Source organism: Eptesicus fuscus, chromosome 14, assembly GCF_027574615.1.
Source record: "Eptesicus fuscus isolate TK198812 chromosome 14, DD_ASM_mEF_20220401, whole genome shotgun sequence".
NCBI lineage: Eukaryota > Metazoa > Chordata > Mammalia > Chiroptera > Vespertilionidae > Eptesicus > Eptesicus fuscus.
In genome coordinates, this window is record NC_072486.1 from 34,340,463 (window position 1) to 34,363,755 (window position 23,293).

At 38.3% G+C, this 23,293-nt stretch overlaps 1 protein-coding gene and 1 non-coding gene across 2 annotated transcripts in view; both read left to right on the forward strand.

Moving 5' to 3' along the window:
• Positions 1-23,293, forward strand: part of PCLO (piccolo presynaptic cytomatrix protein) — a 289,574-nt gene that overhangs the window by 75,825 nt on the left and 190,456 nt on the right. The window lies entirely within an intron of this gene.
• LOC114235020 (U6 spliceosomal RNA) lies at positions 5,074-5,180 on the forward strand. Its single transcript, XR_003621201.2, has one exon. It is a non-coding gene; the product is annotated as a U6 spliceosomal RNA (small nuclear RNA).

The window sequence follows — 23,293 nt, forward strand, 5'->3', positions numbered from 1 at the left end:
TAATTTGCTAATCAATATTATAACATTATAATATTGAAGAAAAGAACCTGTGAAAACATATAATAAAAGGCTAATATGCAAATTGTCCATTCAACCAGGAGTTCGACCAGGAGTTCTACCAGGGGGCGGTACTGGCTGGCCAACTGCCTGCAGCCCCTCCCCCTTGGCCAGCCTGGCCTGATCAGCCCCTTTAGGCATGGGCCTGTCGGACCCCACTTGAGCACAAATGTATGCACTTGGCCTCTAGTTAATTACATTTGGGCATATATTATGCCAGTCTTTGAAAGAGAAAACATGGGGGGGAGTATTATCTCTAGAGCTTGGTTGGCTTTGAAATATTAAGTTGCACTGTGTATTGCATAAGAGCATTTCATGGGATTGGTTGTAAGGCAGTCCCTTTTGCATAGGAGAGCTCCAAAGAATTAACTATTACCTATGATAAATTTTTTTCTTTTGTCTTTGTAGCTAGAATAATTTGTTTTACTTGAACTCAGAATATTTTATAGACCCTCTGAGTCATGTAAAATATCATGTTTCTCTCTTGGCAGTAAATACTGAAATTTTAGAGCCATAATTAAAATTATTCCGTGGTTCTCTAATTGGTATTTGCAGATCCCAAGGTTATCAGGCAATTTTAAATTGTTCTCTTTCCTTTTGCGGTACATAATGAACAGTCCATAAAAATTATGTCACTTTATGGCTTATATTTCATAGATTCCACAGTGGTTTTTTTTTTTCACCTTTAACCTTTTGCACTCGGATGTCGAGTGTGACTCAACACGATTAGCATTAGAATAAAGGAATCGAGAAAAAAGCAAGCGAGTGCAAAAGGTTAATTAACATTTCTGAAGTGAAGATGTCCCTCATAATTTTGTTAGAGTTTGTTTGATAATTTTTCTTTTTCAGGGTTACATAATATATTATAATCTTAAAATAGATGTCATCTTAGAATCAATTAAATAAAATATTATAATATAACTAGAGGCCGGTGCATGAAATTCGTACACTTGGCAGGTGGCAGGAAGTGGTCCCTCAGCCCAGCCTGTGCTCTCTCACAGTCCGGGAGCCCTGTGATAGATCACCCCAAAGAGAATCAACCAGCCACAATCCGCCAGTTGGTGTCCTGGCCCTCTTCGGGCGATCGTGGAGCACCCCCCTAATGATCGATAGCCGGCCGGCCTGTGGCCTTGGCCTCTCTCTGTAGGGAAATCATGGGGCGATGGCCAGGCCCCCGACCAATTATATCGCACCCACCTTGGCTGGCCTGGCGCCAGTGGGTGTCACAGCGTGGTCATCTGGAAGGTTGTCTGGACGGTCGTTCCGCTGTTCGGTCGTTCGGTTGATTTGCATATTATGCTTTTATTATTATAGATTGCAGTTAGGGAATACTTATCTATATTGAAAAGAACAGTATTATTGGAAATTCAAAATGATTGAGTGGTTTTAGAGTGAATTCCCAGATTATTTTATACATAGTCAGATAACTCTAAAACGTAGCTCAATTCCTTGTTTTCTGTGAAACTCACTAAATGTTTTACATTCTATTTGTTTAAGTGATCTTTCCAAAATAATATCTGCTCTAATTTGTCTCTATTCCTCCCTCCTTCTATCACTCCTTACCATCATAGTTCTTTCCATGTTTTCACCATCTATTCCTTTATTTTTTTCTTTCAATATTCACAAATATTAAGGAAGCATATTTTATATTCTAATGACTTTCTAGTTGTTATTATGTTGGTTTGAACTCAGTATAACCCTTGATGTCAAGTTGCTTGTATCAAGTCTGCAAGACAGGAAAACAAACCTTTGTGGTAGTGCAATGGTTTACAGAGGTGGGAAAGATATGGCAAGGCATATTATTTGTCAGAGTAGACTGAGAAGGGAACTAATTTAGTGAAGCTAAATGTGGCTCTCAAAGGATAAGAAAAAGTAACCAGATGAAAAAAGTACATGAAATGTGCCTCAGTAAGAGTAAATGGCATGAAAGAGTAGAAAATCTACAGAAAACTTTAAGCTAAAATGTCTGAATAGTGATATAAACTTGTGATGTTAGCAGAAGAGGCCAAAGAGGTAGGAAGACCAGACTATAAAAGGCCAGCTGCATGTTACTGTGGAAAATGCCATCGGAAGCTTCTCTGGATGACAATGTGAACCCAACTTAAAAATTATAAGTGGGACATTATTTGCCTTGAAAAAATCATTCCAGCAGCAGTGTAGAGAATTAATAAGAAGCATGAACATTAAACTGAAGCTAGAGTCTTCATTATGGGGGATGATGTCCTTGACTAGATGAGAGATGATCAGCACAGAAAAGTAAAAGGACAGTGTTGGATTATAAACCTAATTGCATGGTAGGATCTATGTGCAGTAAGGTTGAGAAGGAGAAGTCAAGATCATTCTTATTTATAGCTAAGGACTGTGTAACACTGACAAGATAGGGATATGGGACGCACAGCAGGTGTGAAAGCAGTGAAATAATCATACTTTAGTTTGTGGTCATGGTGATTTTTTGATTCCTGTGAGATTTTCGTGTTTACAAATACGAGCTTGGAATAAAAGCATTAGAGAAATTGTGCTAAACATGTGGCATGAAAATTAATTAACTGTATTTTCCTGTTAAGTCAGACTATGAATGTTTCCTTTTTACAGATGCAATTGTAGTCTTAGAGAAGATACTACCTGACTCAAATTGCTAAAAACTAGTGGAGATCCTTTTGGATTCCAAATGTTTCTAACTTTAGAACATGTGTTTTTTTCTTTTCTTTTCCTTTCTTTTTATAGGGCCGTTTAATGAGAAGGTACAGAAATTTTCCATGTACCCCTGCCTCACACATGAATAACCTCCCCCATTATCAACATAGCCCACCAGAGTCGTTCATTTGTTCCAGTTGAATCTACATTGACATTATAATTACTGAAAGTTCATAGTTTGTATTGCAGTTCAGTAATCGTGTTGTGCATTCTATAGTTTTGGACAAAAATAAAATGATGTATATTTATTATTATGGTATTATACAGAGATTTTTCAATGCCCTAAAAAACCTCTGTGATGCAATTATTCATCCCCCCACACACACTTTCTAAACCCAAGCAATCACTAATCTTACTGTATCCGTAGTTTTGCCTTTTTCAGAATGTCATATAGTTGAAATTATACACTGTAGTCTTTTCACATTGACATCTTTCACTGAGTAATATGCATGTAAGGTTCCTCCATGTCTTTTCATGTCTTAATAACTCATTTCTCTTTAACATTGAATAATATTACATTATATGGATGTACCACAGTTTATCTATTCATGTTTAAGCATTTAATATAGTACCTAAAAAATAGTAAACTCTCATTAAGTGGGAATTGCTAGTACTTGTGACAAAAGGTGCTGATTGCGATCACTTATATATATTGTGGATGTTTATGGTGGCCTCTCTGTCATTAATATGAAAACCAAGAGAAATGGATTTTGCACTCAATATACAAGTCAAATTGACTATGATAATGTAAGAAATAGTTGCAACATCGTCAAATTTAGCCAGTATTTAATGAACAATAAAATATATGAAGAAACTAATTTTAATATCTTAGTTTCTAATATATTATATTGGGCTTAAGGTAGAAGCTGCATGTAATGCTTTTTAGAAAATTTAATCATATACATTTTAAAATATGTATATTTTTATTGTTAATAATATTACAGATGTCTCCCATTCCTTCCCCCCACTCTTTACCCTTCTCTGTCCAGCCCCTACCCACTCTCCCATTGACGACATTTTATGTTAACAAATGTCATACCTGTGCATATAAAGATACATCCATTTGTAGGGAGATAATAAGCAATTCTTTCATAATCTCTTTGATGTTAAAAATATTATCAGATAAAGGCAAATTACTAATTGTCATTCTTTCCAAAGAGGTGGAAGTGTTATCTGGGGAAAAAAAGGTAAACAACTGATTTATGTAATAAAAAGCTTTCTTTGTCATGTGTTTGGTGTTTAGAGTTTGAGCTGTTTCCTATTTTTGTTTTTGTTTTATATTCATAATGAAGTTTTAGTAGCTCCCAAGTTGAAAAAGCACAAACTAGGGTTCAATATCTAGCTGGAGCATTTCAAAGTAACTAGCTATTTTCTATTTCTTAAATGCTACTTGGACAAGTTTGCTGTCTCATATTGATTTTCCTTTCTATCCTTAAAATAATTGCTCCTGGGCAAAACACAACTATTCTTTTGTTGTTCCATACTTGTGAAAATGTTAAAGCACAGAATGTAAGAAATGCCAATGGTAGCCAAATCTCTTGTGTTTAAAAATTGATTTCTCAACTGAGGATTCAGATACCTAAATTATAAGCACACATTTCTGTTTAAGGCCTTGGATATAAACCAGGTTTTATTCCTAACAGAAAAGGGATATTTTTTAACCAGAATTAATAAGAATAACAGAAGAATTTTGAAAATGTGTGTATTCATATTCTGGGATTTATATTTTATATCTGGATACATTTAATATTAGATCTAAAAACAGAAAAATATAATGCAGGAATTTTTGAAAGTCATTTGGATAAATAGTGTTTATGAAATGCTTTCAGAATCTCATTCTTGAAAAAATTTGTGGAGAACTAGAATTATTATCATTCCTCAGAAAATACCATTTCTTATTTTAAAATTAGCACTTAACCTATTTAGAAAACCTAAACCAACATGGTAAATAAATACACTAGGAAACAAGCAAAAAATAAGTATATTTGTATTAATTCTGAGAGTTTATCATGGGGAAATATTAAGATAACAGTATAGTTAGAAAGTTAGATATTCAAATAGTAGTTTCATGGGGTTAATTGTCCCCCCCACCCCCATATGTTGAAGTTCTATCATCCAGTACCCTTGAATGTGACTGTATTAGGAGATACAGTCTGTGAAAAGGTAATTAAGTTAAAAGGGGTCATTAGAATGGCCCTAGTTCAAATGACCCATGTACTCAATGTGAGGGATTAGGACACAGATTGCTTAGACTGAGGGACAGCCATGTGAAGACACAATCAGAAGGTAGCCAGGAGAGAGGCTTCTGAAGAAACCAAACCTGTGCTCGCTTCGGCAGCTCACATACTAAAATTGGAACGACACAGAGAAGATTAGCATGGCCCCTGCACAACGATGACAGGCAAATTTGTGAAGTGTTCCATATTTAAGAAAAAAAGAAAAGAAACCATACCTTCCACCACATTGATCTTGGATTTCTAGCCTTTATAACTGTGATAAAATAAATCTCTGCTGTTTAAGCTCCCCAGTTTATTTTGTATGGCGGCCTAGGAAACTATTACAAATAGCTCTCTAACTATGGTAATACTAATATTATGGTTCTTGGAATTCTCACCTGTTGAAAAAGGTCTTCCTCTATTGAAGTATTGAACAATTGTAATTAACCTTTAGTTCCATGAATGAGTCCAAGAACAGATCTCTCCGGGATCATCATCTTTCCAGACTTCTAGGAAAGTCATTGTCTATGGGCTAGGCAGAATAAAAAAGATTATTAAATAAACAATAATTAAAGATAGATAACATCATCAATGTTATCTGAAGAGCTTAAAAACCAGTAATGGTGATAAGCTCTGGATACAGATAATTATAATATGAGCCAAAACATGCTCAGTGCCATAAGAAAGATCCACACAGGTATAAGAAGTTCTGAGGAGATAAAAAGTTAATCATTTGCATTCTTTGTTCCAGAGGGCAGATTAAAGAAGTCTCCTTGGAGCAGTGGGCTCAGCTGGATTATAAAGAAGGAGTAGAATTTTGACAGAGGATTTTTAAAGCAAATTACATTTTATGCATTAGCCATGCATAAGCAAAAGTACATTCATGGGTAAACCAATCTCACTTTCTTCCTATCCCTGCTATAACACTATAACCTTTTTCCCTTTTCCTTTGTCAAGTACGGATCTTTCCTCTACAAAAGATATAGACTGGGTTTGAGAAGAAAGTAGACACTGTGACAATCTGGCATCTAATAACTCTTGGACTGGTATGTTAATTAGCTCCACAGTGAATAAATGATACCATTAAAATTGAATTGCCTCGGGCATACTTATGTGCCCAGTCCTAATTGTCACTGGACCAGGACCAGTCTGGCTCTGCCTCGGGCAGGCCTGTATTGTGTGGGTTTTTGACTTTGTGTGGAAAAGATTTCATAGCATGAGTGTTGGTGATTTTGAGCGTATGTCTATTAAAGTTGAGGACAGTGAAACGGAGGAAGGGCTTAGGGCAGAAGAAGCAACAGGAGGGAGACTAAGTGGTGCTCTGCTGTGGCTCCTAGGAATGTCATAGGAAAGAAGTGAGCCAAGGCGGGGCTGCTGTGAGCTCACTGGGAAGTCAGAGAAAAAGGGGGCTTTGGAGACAGGTTTAGGGGGGAAGCCTGAGAGGAGCTGTCGCTGCCCTCTGCTCCCCTGGTGGTAAGTCTCCTGGGGACCCTTAGGAGAAGGAAAGTAAAAAGTCCGTGCCAGAGAACAGGCATGGGCATGCTCCAGAGCAAGGCCACGCTGGTATTTTTTTGTCTTGAGGGTTTTTATTTTTTCTTTTTTCTTGTGGGCAAGAATCTTAGGGGAGGGTTTCAGCAGAATATTCATTAGCTTTTTGGGTGTGCTTTAAATATGTTGATGTATTAAAATGAGCATATAGGGGAGTTTGGTATTATTTTTTGGTTGGCTTTATTGTTTGATTTTTATTTGGGGTCTGTCTGGCTCTAATCAGGTCTTTGTTACTTGTTCTCCTGACTTCATCTGTCCTTGGGTTTGGCTGGCACAAATGGTATTAATTGGGTCTCTGTCCTCTATCTCCCTGACCATGGTGATTTAAAACTATTTTCTGGTCTGGGGGGGGAGGTATAAACCATTTGTTCTCCAAGGTCCTTGGTTAGGAAGATAAGTTCTTGTGATTCACTAGCTGGCTATAAATTGGTCAAATTGTTTGACCTTATTTATCTTGTCTCAGTTTCCCCATCCCACTTGCTCTGGAAGTTTTTTAGCTTCTTACTTCACTAACCATATTAAATTACTGCTTTACAGTTAGATTTTAAAGCTACCATCAGTTTATAAGAAACATTGAGTAATAAGAGTATATGGTGGTTTTACAAATATCTTTGCTATACACTGTTGCTAGGAAGATAATTTTATTCCAGCATTGTTGCTTTTAGCTGAAGCCATATTAAGTGACAAAAGAAACATCTTCTCATACTTTGACTGCCAACAGCTGAATAATATCCTCCTCACCAGCTACAACCTACACCCCCACCAGTTGTAGGCAAGAAATAGTTCACGCATTACTGGGAAGATTCTTATTTAGATTTGAATCAAGGTATATATTTGACCATATTTGTCCTTTTCACACATGTAATGTGTGCATTTTAGCATTCGAAATTATCAGTAAAATAGTTACTTTCTTTTCCTGTTTTGTATAGACTGGTCTTTACTAGCTTTTCTTCATTATATAATCCTCAACAAAGTGTGTTATGTGCAGCAGGTTCATAAGGGACTATGTACCAAAAAACAAAAATCAAAAACACCTAAATAAAACAAGATAGTTTTGAAATTGTTATAATTTTAATGGTAAAACATCTTGTTAAATTACAACCACTCAAACAGTTAATATTCTATTGATGATCATTTGCTATATGGAAGGTGCTATTTAACTACTTAGATTTCTGTGTTATGGTTACCAAAACCCCTTTAAGTTGAAATAATTGTGTTATTTTACCTAAAATGTTTACACTTGCATACTTTAGGGATATTCAGAATACAGATATATAAGGAACCCCCCCGCACACACACACACACACAAATAGAGTTGACTTACTAAGGCTGTCTTTTTCGTTTCATCTGAAGGAAGCAAGATTCCAATTTCTTTTCTAGAAGTAAAATAATAAACTAAAAATAGATTTGTGTTCATTGAGCTTTTGCAGCCATTTTTGCCATGGCCGACTTCTGTCCACCCCAGGCACAGCCTGAATTTTTAAGTTTCTGTCAGAAGAGGCAGGAAGTCTTCTGTGTGGGATGCAAGTGAAAATTAAGGGCAGTTCAAATGGTGCATGAAAGAGAAACCAGCACCACTTCAATTCTCTGTCAATTTGCAACTTATGTAAGAAATTGCCATATGACTTGCAAGTATAATATTTTGGCAATTTTTATGCCTTTTTGGAAATCAAGGGGGTGCACTTAATTAAATATTCAACACATTTCCCTCTGACAAATTTGAAATAATGCCATATCAAACCAGTTTATTTACTGTCTTGTCAATATGCTAGGGCTATGAAGGAACAACACTGAATCAGATATAGTTCTGCATTCAAAGAGCATATATATTGAAAACAAAACAAATGGAGAGGATAGGCAAATTCCCATATTTTTTTTCTTGATTATTATTATTACTGTCTTAACGCTTTCTCCAGAACTTCAGCTTCATTAATTTTAAGGCAGTGGCTGCAATTGTGGAGATTTTGTACTACCCAGGGGGTATTTGATAATATCTGGATACATTTTTTATTGCCACAATCAGGAAAGGAGAGGCTAGGGATACTGCTAAACATTCTGTAATACCCAGAGCAACCTTCTACAATAAATCAGTCAGTCCCAAATGCCAATAGTGTAGAGTTTATGTGCTTTAAAGAAAGAAGTAACTTGTTCCCGGGCCCGGGTGAGGCCGCACGCCCCAGGGTCTGGGTAAGGCCGCGCGCCCCCGGGTCTGGGTGAGGCCGCATGCCCCTGGGTCCGGGTGAGGCTGGATCCTGGGCCCGGGTGAGGCCGCACGTCCCGGGTCCGGGTGAGGCCACGCGCACCTGGGTCCGGGTGAGGCCGCACGCCCCCGGGACCAGGTGAGGCCGCGCACCCCCAGGTCCGGGTGAGGCTGCGTGCCCCTGGGTCCGGGTGAGGCCGCACGCCCCCGGGTCCAGGTGAGGCTGCGCGCCCCTGGGTCGGGGGGAGGCCAGACATCCCTGGGTCAGGGTGAGGCTGGAGCCCGGGACCAGGTGAGGCCGCTCGCACCTGGGTCCGGGTGAAGCCGTGCCCCTGGGTCCGGGCGAGACCAAACCAGAGGGAGTCAGACCTGCATTACCACCATTTGTCCACCATCCAGAGCTGAAAAGTCAGTGCCGACATGTACACATAAGGAACAGGTGGACATTGAAATCAGGTCTCAAAAGAACTGTTGGTCCAGAAAGAAACTCACTACAGACTGATTCATTTGCCTGTCAGCATAACTATTATTGCTCGTCTCACATTCAGTTCTTATAAGTATATTTCTAGTAACACATGATCTCACTCATCTAGGGGAAATGATGAACAACATAGACTGATGAACAAGAACAGACCCAGAAACAAGGAGGCATCGATCGGACTGTCAGGCCTCAGAGGGAGGGTAGGGGAAGGTGGAGGTAGGGGGGAGAGATCAACCAAAGGACTTGTGTGCATGCATACGAGCCTAACCAATGGTTAAGGACAACAGGGGGGGTGGGAGCATCCGTGGGGAGGGGTGTGGGATGGGAATGGGGGGATGAGGACAAATATGTGACACCTTAATCAATAAAGAAATTTAAAAAAATAAAAAAATAAAAACAAAAATAAAAATGTAAAAAATAAAAAGATAAAAATAAAAAAAAAAAAAAAGAAGTAACTTGAAAAGACAGAGCATGGTATAGGGAGGCAGTTGCTCCCAGTTCTGTCATCTGCTTTGCTTTGGATGCCCTGTCATTTTAAACAAGTTGTTTTCCCACCCTGGTCTAGTTTCCTTCTTTATGAAGTGAATGTTTTTATTAGATCATTTGCCTAAGTCTATAAATCTTCAAAATTAATTTATAATTATCTCATTTTTTGAGAGGGGAAGATATAGGAGATTATTTGAAGAGATCATTTAATTAACATTTTTAGGTTATAGTCTTAGAAAATTAATTCAGTATATATTCATCAATGCAGAGATACAAATGGGATTCACATCAATCCCACTTCTATGTATTAACAACGAAATATATGAAAAGACATTTAAAAAACTATCTGATTTACAATACCAACAAAAAAGAATAAAATAACTAGGAATATATTAAACAAATAGATAGCCAGTATTCATCAATTAGAAGAATTAATATTGTTAAAATGTCCATCTACCCAAAACAATCTATAGAGTCAATATAATCTCTATCATAATCCCAATGGCATTTTTCACAGAAGTAGAAAAAAATCAATCCTAAAATTTATTTTTAACCACATAAGACCCCAAATAGCTATGAGCAAGAAGAACAAAGCTTTCTGACTTCAAACTATATTACAAAACTATAGTAATCAAAACTGTATTGGAATGGCATTAAAGTAGACACATAGACTAATAGAGCAGCATGGAGTCTTTATTTTTATTTTTAAAATATATTTTATTGATTTTTACAGAGAGGAAGAGAGAGGGACAGAGAGTCAGATATATCAATGAGAGAGAAACATTGATCAGCCGCCTCCTGCACACCTCCTACTGGGGCTGTGCCGCAACCAAGGTTCATGCCCTTGACCGGAATTGAACCTGGGACCTTTCAGTCCACAGGCCAACGCTCTATCCAGTGAGCCAAACCAGTTAGGGCAGCATAGAGTCTTGTAATACGCCCATGCACATGTGATCAACTAAATTTTTGACAAAGACACCAAGAATATACATTGAGGAGAGGATAGTCTATTCAATAAATGGTGTTAGAAAACTCGATAGCCACACACAAAAGAATGTAATTGGACCTTTATATTACAGCATACACACACACACACACACACACACACACACACACACCACAAAAAAACACACCACACTTAAAATGGATTAAAGTCTTAGTGAAAGATCTGGAACCATAAAACTCCTGTAGAAAATGGGAAGATCTTGACCTTAGTCTTGACAATGGTGTTTTTGGAATTGACACCAAAGGCACAGACAACAAAAGGAAAAGTAAACAAATGGGACTACATCAAACTAAAATCGTTTGTATGTCAAAGAAAACCATCAACAACTTACAGAATGGGAGAAAATATATATTTGCAAACCATATGTATGATAAGGGGTTATAAGGAACTCATATAATTCAACAACAACAACAACAAAAAGCTATTAAAAATGGGCAGATGATCTGAGTAGACGTTTTTTCAAAGAAGTCATACAAATGGTCATGTGGATGAAAGGGGCCACATGCTAACCTGAGAAGCTCAGGGGAGGCCTGCATGGTGGTCTTGCAAACTCAGACACCTAAAGTAACCACAAAGGATGGTCTGAAATTAAACTTTAACTAAAAGCAGTTATGGTGGGTAGTTACATCCTAGGCAGGTATCTTCACTGACAAGGTCAACCTTTACCTTAACTGAGACTATCTGTCTTTTTGCATCTATGATAACATATCCTTGAAATGTCTGGGTAACCTGTAACTTCCCTTTTTCTGGATTCCTTGGGGCACAACCTAATGTGCCTGGGCTCCAAGACAGATACCACAAATTCCTTCATTGTTAGGTTAATTTTCCCTGCACCCACCTAAGTATATGTCTATCATTTTATTTTTTATCCAATCCCAGGGGTTTCCCTGCTTTGCTTTCTCCCGCCTTTCTAGTCTATCACCAATGGATTTCATGTAACCCACCTAAGTCCCTTTCCTTTGATTGCAGTGTATAAATACAAATGTAACCCGCCATTCTCTGGAGCATTATCTCAGTTCATTGAGGTTCTGCTTCCCGGCATATGTCGACAGTTTGGCTAAACTAAACTCACAAAAATTCTTTACAGGTTTCAATGGGTTTTTATGTTAACAGCCAGCAGTACATGAAAAGTTGCTCAACATCATGAATGATCAGAGAGAGAAATGCAAATCAAAACTACAAGGAGATATTACTTCAGACCTGTTAAGATGCTGTTGTCAAAAAGTCAAAAGTTAAGTGTGGGAGAGGATGTGGAGAAAGAGAACCCTTATTATTCACTGTTGGTTAGGATGTAAACTGGTACAGCCATTATGTAAAACAGTGTAGAGGTTTCTAAAAAACAACAAAAAAAGTAAATCTACCATCAGATCCAGTAATCCTACTTCTGGGTGTATACCCAAAGGTAATGAAGTCAGTATCTCAAAAATGTGTCTGGACTCTCAAGTTCATTGCAGCATTATTCACAATAGCTGAGAAATGGAAACAACCTGAGTGTTTTTTGACAGATGAATGGATAAAGAAAATGTGGTCCTAAAAAATAGAATGTATTCAGTCTTTAAAAAAATAAGGACATTATCTCAAGACACATAAGCCAGACACAGAAAGACAAATATTCTATGATCTCACTCACATGTGGAGTATGTTTTAGAGACTTAATGGATAGCTTGGTGACTATCATTAATAATAATGTATACTTGAAATTTGCTAAAAGAGTACATTTCAAGTATCCTTACTGCACAAACAGATGCGAAAAGTAACAATTTGAGATGATGGTTATGTTAATTAGTTTGATTGTGTTAATCATTTCACAATGTATATTATATCAAAACATCACATTTTATACCATATATACACAATTGTCATTTGTCAAAAATAAATGTTATTCACAATTTTTCCATGACTGTGCAAGAATTGAAAGAAACTTGAAAATATAGAATTCGCATTCACACTTTACATGTGAAGTAACTGCACTGTTATGGTCTATTAAATTTTGAAATAATACCATTAATTGTATCTTATGCTTCTCAATCAGATGAAAGGAGGTGGTGCATCTATAAAAACTAACTTCTTTTAAAACAACTTCTATTTTAATTCAAGTTTATCTGTAGCACCACAGAATCTATCAATGTTGATGTTGTAAAATGCATTTGACTTTAGTAACTAAAATCTGGGTTTCAGCAGATTTTATTACCTCTTTCAGACTTTACTTTCCCTATTAAATAAACACATGTCTTTGGAAGCCCTAGCTGGTGCTCATATATTATTTTTCAGAAACACTTCCTGATTTAATTTAGTAGGATATAATGATAAATGTAGACCAAGATCCATATTTTTATATCTTTAAAAAAGTAATTGTAGGAACTAAAGGTAAAACTTATCAAAAAGTAGAATTTAAAGTTGTAATTCATTTCTAAATAATTGAATGGACACATGATTAATTACTGGATTGGAACTTCATGCCCTGGGCTACCTCATTTTTATGCTTTACATTTCTATAATGAACTTATAGGTTAAGATTTGCTAGGGAAAGAAAAAGGATGCTGTCACTAGATTTTTTTCTAAGATTTGAATTATAGAAGTATTGGAGAGTTTTAAGACACAGAACTTAAAAACACGGGCTTCACTGCTATGAAAATAAAAGTTAGTTTTAAAGTGTAGGTGTTAACAGCCAGTGGAGTATTGGCAGGAGGTGCAACAGCAAGTCTGATAAAGTTAATTTGAAGCAAGAAGCTGCAGGCTCACTTCACATATATACGTATTTTTTTATATTTCTGAATCTTTATTCCTTTTGATAAAAAATTCATATTGGCCTCAGAACCACAAAGATCATTTCATTTTTTGAAGGACACACTTCATTTTTTTTTAAAATTTGAACATGCCATGAACATTAGCACAGTATTGGTGGTTTTGTTATATTTCTAAATGAAGCAGTGGTAAAATCAGGAGTTATAATTTTTTTCTAATAAATTTTTATTGTTTAGGTTATTACAGTTGTTCCTCTTTCCCCCCCCCTCCCCATAGCTCCTCTCCACTGGTTCCCACCCCACCCTTTGCCCTTACCTCCTACCCCACTGTCCTCATCCATAGGTGTACGATTTTTGTCCAGTCTCTTCCCACACCCCCACACCCCTTTCCCCCTGAGAATTGTCAGTCCACTCCCTTTCTATGCCCCTGATTCTATTATATTCACCAGTTTATTCTGTTCATCAAACTTTTTATTCACTTGATTTTTAGATTCACTTGTTGATAGATATGTATTTGTTGTCACTTTGTTGTTCATAATTTTTATCTTTACCTTTTTCTTCTTCCTCCTCTTCTTAATGAATACCCTTCAGCATTTCATATAATACTAGTATGGCAGTGATGAATTCCTTTAGCTTTTTCTTATCTATGAAGCTCTTTATCTGACCTTCAATTCTAAATGATAGCTTTGCTGGGTAGAGTAATCTTGGTTATAGGTTCTTGCTATTCATCAATTTGAATATTTCTTGCCACTCCCTTCTGGCCTGCATAGTTTCTGTTGAGAAATCAGCTGGCAGTCATATGGGTGCTCCCTTGTAGGTAACTAACTGTTTTTCTCTTGCTGCTTTTAATATTCTGTCTTTGTCTTTTGCCCTTGGCATTTTAATTATGATGTGTCTTGGTGTGGTCCTCTTTGGATTCATTTTGTTTAGGGTTCTCTGCACTTCTTGGACTTGTAAGTATACTTCTTTCACCAGGTAGGGGAAGTTTTCTGTCATTATTTCTTCAAATAGGTTTTCAATATCTTGCTCTCTCTCTTCTTCTGGCACCCCCATAATTCGGATGTTGATATGCTTAAAGTTGTCCCAGAGGCTCCTTACACTATCTTCATATTTTTGGATTCTTTTTTCTTTTTGATTTTCTAGTTGAGTGTTTTTTGCTTCTTTGTATTTCAAATCTTTGACTTGATTTTTGGGATCCTCTAGTCTACTGTTGGATCTCTGTATATTATTCTTTAGTTCAGTCAGTGTATGCTTAATTTCTAGTTGGTCCTTTTTCATGTGTTTGTGTGTACTAGGTGTCCTATAGGGCCCAGTGGCTCAGCCTCCCCAGTTACCTGAGGTGGACACTCTTGGTGCACCCCTTTGTGGGCTGTATGCACAGTCTTGTTGTAGTTAAGCCTTGATTGTTGTTGGTATCACTGGGAGGAATTGACCTCCAGGCCAGTTGGCTGTGAGGATCAGTTGTGTCTATGATGGGGTAACATCTGTGTTGGAGACACCCTTATGGGGCAAGATGTGCTTCAGTGGGGCTTTGGTGCTCACTGAGTCTGCCCTCTGAGTGTGTCTCTTATGGATCTGAAGAGTTGTAGTCTGAATGGTCTCCTTCTGACCACTGGGTACACTGGCTCTTGGTTCTCCAAGGAGAGAGGCCACCCAGCAGGAGCTACAGAGAAATCTGCAGATTCCTTCTCTTTGTTTGGGGTTTGGAGGTGCCCAGATGAGGCCCAGCTGTGAAGCAATGCAAGCTGCTGTCAAGCCTTGGGTCTTCTTTTGGAGGCTCTGGGGCTCTTTGACCCAGCTGCAGTACATAAGGTTTCAGATTGCAAAGGGCCAGGCCATTCATATGCAAAAGCCTCTGTGCACAGGTTGGGTGGGGTTGTAAATTGGGTGGGGCGGGGTCTCAGTAAATCACCAGGGTGGAGTAAACAGCAATGGCTGACTGTCAGCCCTGCCTCTAAGAGGTCCCATGTCTCTGTGTCCCTCGGCACAGTACAGGAACAATGATCACTGCAAGTACCTCTGAGAGAAAGCCGCCCTCAAGTTCCGCCCAATGCTAGACAGTCCAGTTTCTCCCCGTATGAGTCTGGGTCCCCAGAGTCTCACCTGGAACTGGAGTTCAGAGCAGTCGGGAGCTTGTATCTCCCTCCCGAATGAAAAAGACAACAGCGTACTCAGTTGCCAGCCCTTTCTGCGCGCGCACCTCGGTACCTCTGCACCTCTCCTCTGCACCTCTGCCCCTCCTCTGAGTCTCAGTGTGCTTTTCTCTTTTCTTCTAGTTGTATGATTTCCACTCAGCCAGCCTTTCTGTGATTCTGGATGATACCCATTTTGTCTTTTAGTTGTAGTTTTGAAGTGGTTGTGCAAGGCAGCATGTTCAGGTGTTGACCTATGCCACCATCTTGGTTTCTCCAGCAGTTATAATTTTTAAAGGAAAAAAATAATTGTGTTTGTTATCATATTTTTATTAAAAGCTATGACATTTCAGATAAGTTAAATTTCCTGATTAAATGGTATTCTCAGTCTACAAACCATTCACAATTACTCTTTAATATTAACCTATTAAGAGGTGTAAGTATTCAGGAGAAATGAGAGCTCATGATAAATAAAATTACTATTCTATTTACTATATAATTAGTGCTGCATTGCAGATTTTGTGTCTGAATTTTTATACTAGAAACATTGTATGTAACAAAATATGGCTCATAATGAATTATTGGCTCCCTTAATGGGAATTATATTATCAATATAGTTAGTTTATATTTCACGGTTAAGGTTAATGACTACCTCTGAAAGAAAAAAAAATTAATAATTTACTGTGTCAATACATTACAAAGTTGGCTAGTAGTTTACTTGTATTGAAGATGTATTTCTGCCTGTTCCTCCTATGAATTAATAGTATATAGAGAAAACCATAGAAAAAGTTGTATTTGTTAAAGAAAATGAAGCTTGTTAATGTCACAGAGACTAAAAAAGTGTTGAAAATAAATTATTAATAGGAAAACATCATATTAGAATGCATCATATAGTACCTCAGTTTTGGTATATTGTAAATCTGTTCCTGTATTTGCTACCAAGGATTCATTTTGGATACTAAGACCTAATCCAACAATTCAAAACACACACACACACACAATGTTAAGTGTTTTCTGTTTTAGGCTCTACTAAGCATTAGCTTATGGTCTAAGATGAGAGTAACTTCTCTTTTTAGGAATCTACTAAAAACTATTAGAATTAATAAATGAGTTCAGCAAGGTTTCAGGAAGTATACAAGTGCTTATTATTTTCTCCCAGGCAATTCTGATACTTGATTTTAAAAAAAAGTTTCGCCAGTTGGTTAAAGATGTGCAATTCATGCTTATTAAATACTAGAGGCCTGGTGCACGAATTCGTGCACCAATAGGATCCCTCGGCCTGGGCTGCAGGATCAGGCTGAAACTGACTCTCTGACATCCCCTGAGGGGTCCCAGATTGCAAGAGCGTGCAGGCCAGGCCAAGGGACCCCACCAGTGCACGATCAGTGCTGGGGAGGGATGTGGGAGGTTGGCCAGCCGTGGAGGGACTGCAGGAGGGCTCCAGGGTGTGTCCGGCCCATCTTGCTCAGCCCCAATCTGCTGGACCCCAGCAGCAAGATAACCTACCGGTCAGAGTGTCTGCCCCTGGTGGTCAGTGCCCATCATAGCAAGCAGTTGAGCGGCCTTAGCATATCATTAGCATATTATGCTTGATTGGTTGAACAGCCGACTGGTCGACCAGACACTTAGTATATTAGGCTTTTATTATATAGGATTAATCCTGTGGAGTTCCACTTTTGGCATGATAGCATATGGATCTTTGAGGCCTGGGTGGGGGGCGGGGGCACACTAGAAGGGGTCAGTGGTGGGGGAAGGGGGACATCTGTAATACTTTCAACAATGGAATATCATTCAGCCATAAAAATGAGTTGAAGTGCTTATACATACTGAAAAATGGGTGAACTTTGAAAATATTCTAAGTGAATGATACCAGGAATAAAACACAATATATTATTTCATTTCTGTGAAATGCAGCATGATCAAATCTACAGAGAAGTAGTTTAGTGATTGTTTAGGGATGGAGATAGGCTAGGGCAGGAACAAAATAGGATTGTGATAACCACAAGGTATTGAGTTTCTGTTTTAAATGAAAATATTCTAAAATTCATAGTGGTAATATTGCATATATCTGTGAATGGTACTGAAAACCATTAAATTTTAAACTTTATTGCATTTATATGAATTTATTGCATGTGAATTATATCTCAATAAAGCTGTTATTAACAAAAGCCCTTTCTTTACACTTATACTTTACCTAGCACAGGTACTTTACTCGAAATTTAATCCATAGTTCAGCAACCTGTAGAGAAAAAGCAACATTATTTGATAGCAGTTAATATGCATTTAAAAATAATAAAATAGCTCTGGCTGGGTACAGTTGATTGGAGCGTCATCCCATACACCAAAAGGTGGCAGGTTTGATCCCAGGTCAAGGCACTGCGAAAGGCAACTGAGGATGTTTCTCTCCTCCTCATCCCAGTTAATGAAAATAAAATAATATGCACTTTATCCCTCAGTAGTCCCAATAAAAACAGTCATTACCGTAAGACAATTAGTGGATTAAAAAAGGATTTATGAAAGATGAATTATAAATTAGGTAATTTCTAAATGGATATTAAGCAGACATTACTTCAATAGCTGCCACTCTTGAATTTTTCTGGATGATTTTTTTTTTTTTTTTGGAAAGAGTATCATGGGAGAAGTCAGAGGAAGCTGGAGCCCCAGGATATTCTTTTTCTTTTTCCTTTCCTATAAAAAGTCAGAATTGACATCCTATTTATAAAAGTTATGTTAGCGGTATCATTTAAAATGTACCTACTTCTATCCGTTTGCTCTATTTCTGACCAAAGCCCTTTGCCAGTTTCCTCTTGCTAGCCATCAGAAATGAGTAGAGGGCACTTTCCATTGTCCATTGAATCTGGTTCTCTTGTCACTTCAGCAAGAATCTATCAAACCTTTCAGACCAATTTATAAATGCATTAATACTGATAGCATCATATACTTTGGTCTTGCGATGTGGTTATAGGCTGAGTACCTACTGTGAAATCTCCTAATAAGAAAATGACCTGGAAGAAAACCATTTTAAAAGCACATTTGGAAACCAGACCTCTGTCAATAATGGTGCATTAAGCTTAATGTGACTGAGCAACCTGCTACAGTTTGGTCAACAAACAGGTTTGCTTACCTGTTAAAAAAGGTTTGTTCTGTCAATAAATAATAAACAATACTATTTCCCCTTTTTTCAAAATAAATGTTTTTCTCTTTACCTTTCTTCAAAACCAGTGGAAATAGCATCAGATGGTTGAATGTCAGATCTGTTTACTCTCTAATTCTTACTACTGCTTAACCAATATCCTATTGACCCCATACATCATCAATGCCAGACCAGGAGTAACTTTGAAGAAAGGACACAGTGCCCATAAAGTTATTTGGCCATGAAGAGGCGGCCTTGGAGCTAGGAAGCAGTAGGTGACAGGATGGAAGCAATTACAATAGTAATGGGAGTAGGAGCAATGTAATTAGCAGCTGTGTCAAGGGCAATCATTTGCAGACATTATGACAATGGAGAGTTGGTATCTCAGAGAACTTCCTGCTCCCTCACCCTCCCAAAAATTTACTTGTCCTATAATCAGATTAAGGCAGGTGTGACAAATAGGGCTGTGTCCTGGAGTCTTTAGGAGCATTTCACTATGCGGAGGTCAGCCCCACATTTCAGAATATTTACATCTATAGTTATAACAATACAGGTGAGGACCAATGCTTCTATGGCAGTGGTCGGCAAACTAATTAGTCAACAGAGCCAAATATCAACAGTACAACGATTGAAATTTCTTTTGCGAGCCAAATTTTTTTAACTTAAACTTCTTCTAATGCCACTTCTTCAAAATAGACTCGCCCAGGCCGTGGTATTTTGTGGAAGAGCCACACTCAAGGGGCCAAAGAGCCACGTGTGGCTCGCGAGCCGCAGTTTGCCGACCACTGTTCTATGGTAACAAAAAGAGACAGAGGAGAGGCTACAGTCATCCAGGGATAGCCAGTGTGCAATAAAAGTATCATGATCAAGAAATAGATGATGTCCAACCTAGATTAATTAGCTGTCGACCTATAGGAGATTAGCAATATATCCTAAGACAGCAATTTTCAAAGTGTGGCCTCTGCACAGTGTCAGCATCATATAGGAACTTTGTAGAACTGCAGATTCTTTTTCCTCACCCAGACCTACTGAATCAGACACTTTGGGGATGGGGCTCAACAGTCTGTATTTTATCAAACCTTCCAGGTGATTCTGATGCAGAGTAAAGTGGGAGAACTATTATGCTAAGATCTTTCATAAGATGTGAGGGTTACTGCACAGATTAGACCTTAGGCATCGCTTAGGAAGGCATGGGATATAATAGAGCAGTTGGCAATGAATCTTAAAAGGAAAGGAATCAAGATAAGATGTGAGTCCGTCCCCAACCACCCCCAATGCCTAATAAATAACCTATTGGGTAGGAAGGCATGGATTCAGAAAAATACATAATTATAAAAAGCACTATACAGAGTCAAACAAAAATATTTTGGCTTCAAATACAGATATATAACCTTCAACAAGCTAGACCCTTATGCCTCAATTTGCTCATCTATAAATCAGTGTGATAATAATGATTATAGCCCTGTAGAGCTATTATGAAAATTAAGTGAATTAGAGACAACACTCAGAATATGTCTGTCACATAGTAAAGATAGAATAGATATTAACTCACATAATGATATTTATATTATTAAAACTGTGATATGATTTGGGATTCCTAAATTATTTTTAAAGGATTAAAAACATGGCTGTCATGTAATATAAAATAAATGTGTCAAAGATTTTTAAAAATTCATTAAGGAAGTAACTAGTAAAATGTCAAAACTGATTCAAAGGAGATTTTGGAAAAATCTGTCATGAATGCTGAAATATTTCTAATAGATGTAAAACTGGATAATATCCTACATAGCAATACATTGTAATACTTGGAGTTATCTTTTTTTTTTTTATCAGACTAAAACCAATTGCATCTTTCCTGAACAACATTTATATATATTATTATAGACATGAATGATTTGCATTATTCCCAGATAATGATCACTTGGATTGATATCAATTTTCTAGGCTAACCTCTAGCCCTACAAAATTATAGAAAAGCTTAGTCAATAGAGAATTAATCAAAGATGCACCCACTCTACTCTGAAAAATCAAGCAGTAATTCATTTTACTTACTTTCAGTTCTGGAATAATTTTTCTTGATGGATGTTTCACAAGAAATAGTATAAAAGTCCAGCTATTGCAGTTGATTTATAGGAACAAAACACAACCAGAAACAAAGGTGGCCTGGCTAGCATGTATGAACCCTGGAGCATTTGAGCCTGATAGTGGTTAAAAAAAAAAAAAAAAAAAACAACTGTGAAAATTAAAGAGACCTGTTGCTAGAGCATCTGAATGAACATTACAGTATTTAAAGATGTGTGCATTACAAAAAAAGAGAAATTCACCCTTGATTTGAAATATTTTCATTTTTAACTGGTCAACAGAAACCAATTGGAACATTATCCTCAGATGTATGAAATATTTACTTATTAAAAATAAAACTGTAACCAAGGGTATAAGATAAATAAGGATTTTATTGTGGTGTCTGGTGTTATAACATTCAGTGTGTTTTTCTCTAATGCAAATGGTATCATCAAATTTGACTTAAAAAGGCCTCAGTAGGAGGTTTTAAATTATCACATAAAGTGTGAATGCTGCCTGAGTATGCTATAATTAAGTCACCAATATGGTCTGTGTTGGACAGTGATTTCAATATGGCATGTATACAAGGATTAGATTGGTAATTCTCATGTCAAAGACGTGGCTAAGGAGAATAAGCAGATGAACAGTAATTTGCTTATTTAAAAATCCTGCATCATTATGGGAAAATTAATCTTTTTTTTCCCCAAAAAAGTTTTTGTAGAAATAACTTGTTTCTTAGGGAAAAATATAGAAGAAATTTAGTTTGTTTTTTAATGTATTCCTTTTCTTTTAAAAAAATATTTTTATTGATTTCAGAGAGGAAGGGAGAGGAGAGAGATAGAAACATCAATGAGAGAATCATTGATCAGCTGCCTCCTGCATGCCCCCTACTGGGGATGGAGCCTGCAACCCAGGCATGTGCCCTTGACCGGAATCAAACTAGGGACCCTTCAGTCCACAGGCGGAAGCTGTATCCACTGAGCCAAACTGGCTAGGGCTAATGTATTTCTTTTTTTAATTTTCTGTCATGGAATGGAACAGGAGATGGATGGTAAGATGTGCTTTTGACTTCTTTTCTTAACTGTATTGAACTCAATTTACAGGAATTCAAATTAAATTATCTAACAACTTGAATAAGGCTATGTACTAAAGATAAATATGATTCCATTTCTCTAAGAAATTTGCCATTTTATCTGGTAAAGAATTAACTAGTACTTCAAATAAAGGGAAAAGGAATGTGGTAAAATCAATAATAGTCTAGGTGAGCAATGATATTGTAGCAGGAATATTTTGAGGAATTTGAAAATATTGTGGGGAGACATATGTCTAGGGAATAGAGAAAACAAAAAATTGAAAAATACAGACATTGGCTACAAAGCAGTATAAGAGTTAAAAGGAAGAAACATCATCAGGGCCTCTCAGGGCTTTCCTTCCCCCGGCTGCAGGCAGCTGGCCCCATCCCCGCCGCTGCCACTGCTTGCCATCTGTGCAACGCTACCCCCCACCCCCGCCACCAGTGGCCTCCCTCTGCAGGTGACAGGCGTGGGGTGCGATGGCTTGGCTGGCCTGGGCCTTCCTCCACAGGGCGATTGCTGGCCTGGTACACACCTTCCACAGAGTTGCCAATGGTGGCCTGGGCCTCCGTCTTTCTTTGCTGGAGGGTGGGGCCAGCCCTGATTGCCCCTAACCACTCTGCCTGCCTGCCTGATTACCCCTAACTGCTTGCTGGGGGCAGAGCCAGCCCTGCAAGGAGCTGTCTGCCTACCTGATGGCCCCTAACCACTGGTCTGCCTGCTTGATCACCCCTAATCACGCTGCCTGCCTACCTGCCTGATCGCCCCTAACCTCTTGCTTGGGGGCGGGGCCAGCCCTGTGAGGGGCCGTGGTGGTTCTGGTCTCTGGTCCTTCTGGTCGTTACACTTACTGTGTCTGGTTTTTATTATATAGGATACTAGTGGCCCGGTGCATGAAATTCGTGCATGGGGGGTTGTCCCTCAGCCCTGCCTGCACCCTCTCCAATCTCGGACCCCTCAGGGAACCCCTGCAGGATCGGGTCTAAACCAGCAGTTGGACATCCCTCTCACAATCCAGGACCGCTGGCTCCTAACTGCTCACCTGCCTGCCATCCTGATTGCCCCCAACTGCCCCCCCTGCTGTCCTGCTCGCCCCCAATTGCCCCTCCCCCCACTGGCCTGCTCACCCCCAACTGGCCCCCCCTGCCGGCCTGATCACCCTCAGCTGCCCTCCCCTCCTGGCCTGATCGCCCTGAATCGCTTCTGCCTCAGCCCCGCCACCATGGCTTTGTCTGGAAGGACATCCAGAAGGTCTCCTGGTCTAATTAGCATATTACCCTTTTATTAGTATAGATTCCCTAAGCTGTACTTGACATCCCTGTGACTGTCTTGTGACTACTAATTTGTCCACACCCCTTTAAATTTGCTCCAAAGTGTGTTCCTCACTTACATCACTTTAGTCCCAGCTCTGCAGCACAGTTCTCTCTCCGTTATGCTACTCTGCAGTGTAAATTGCATAAAA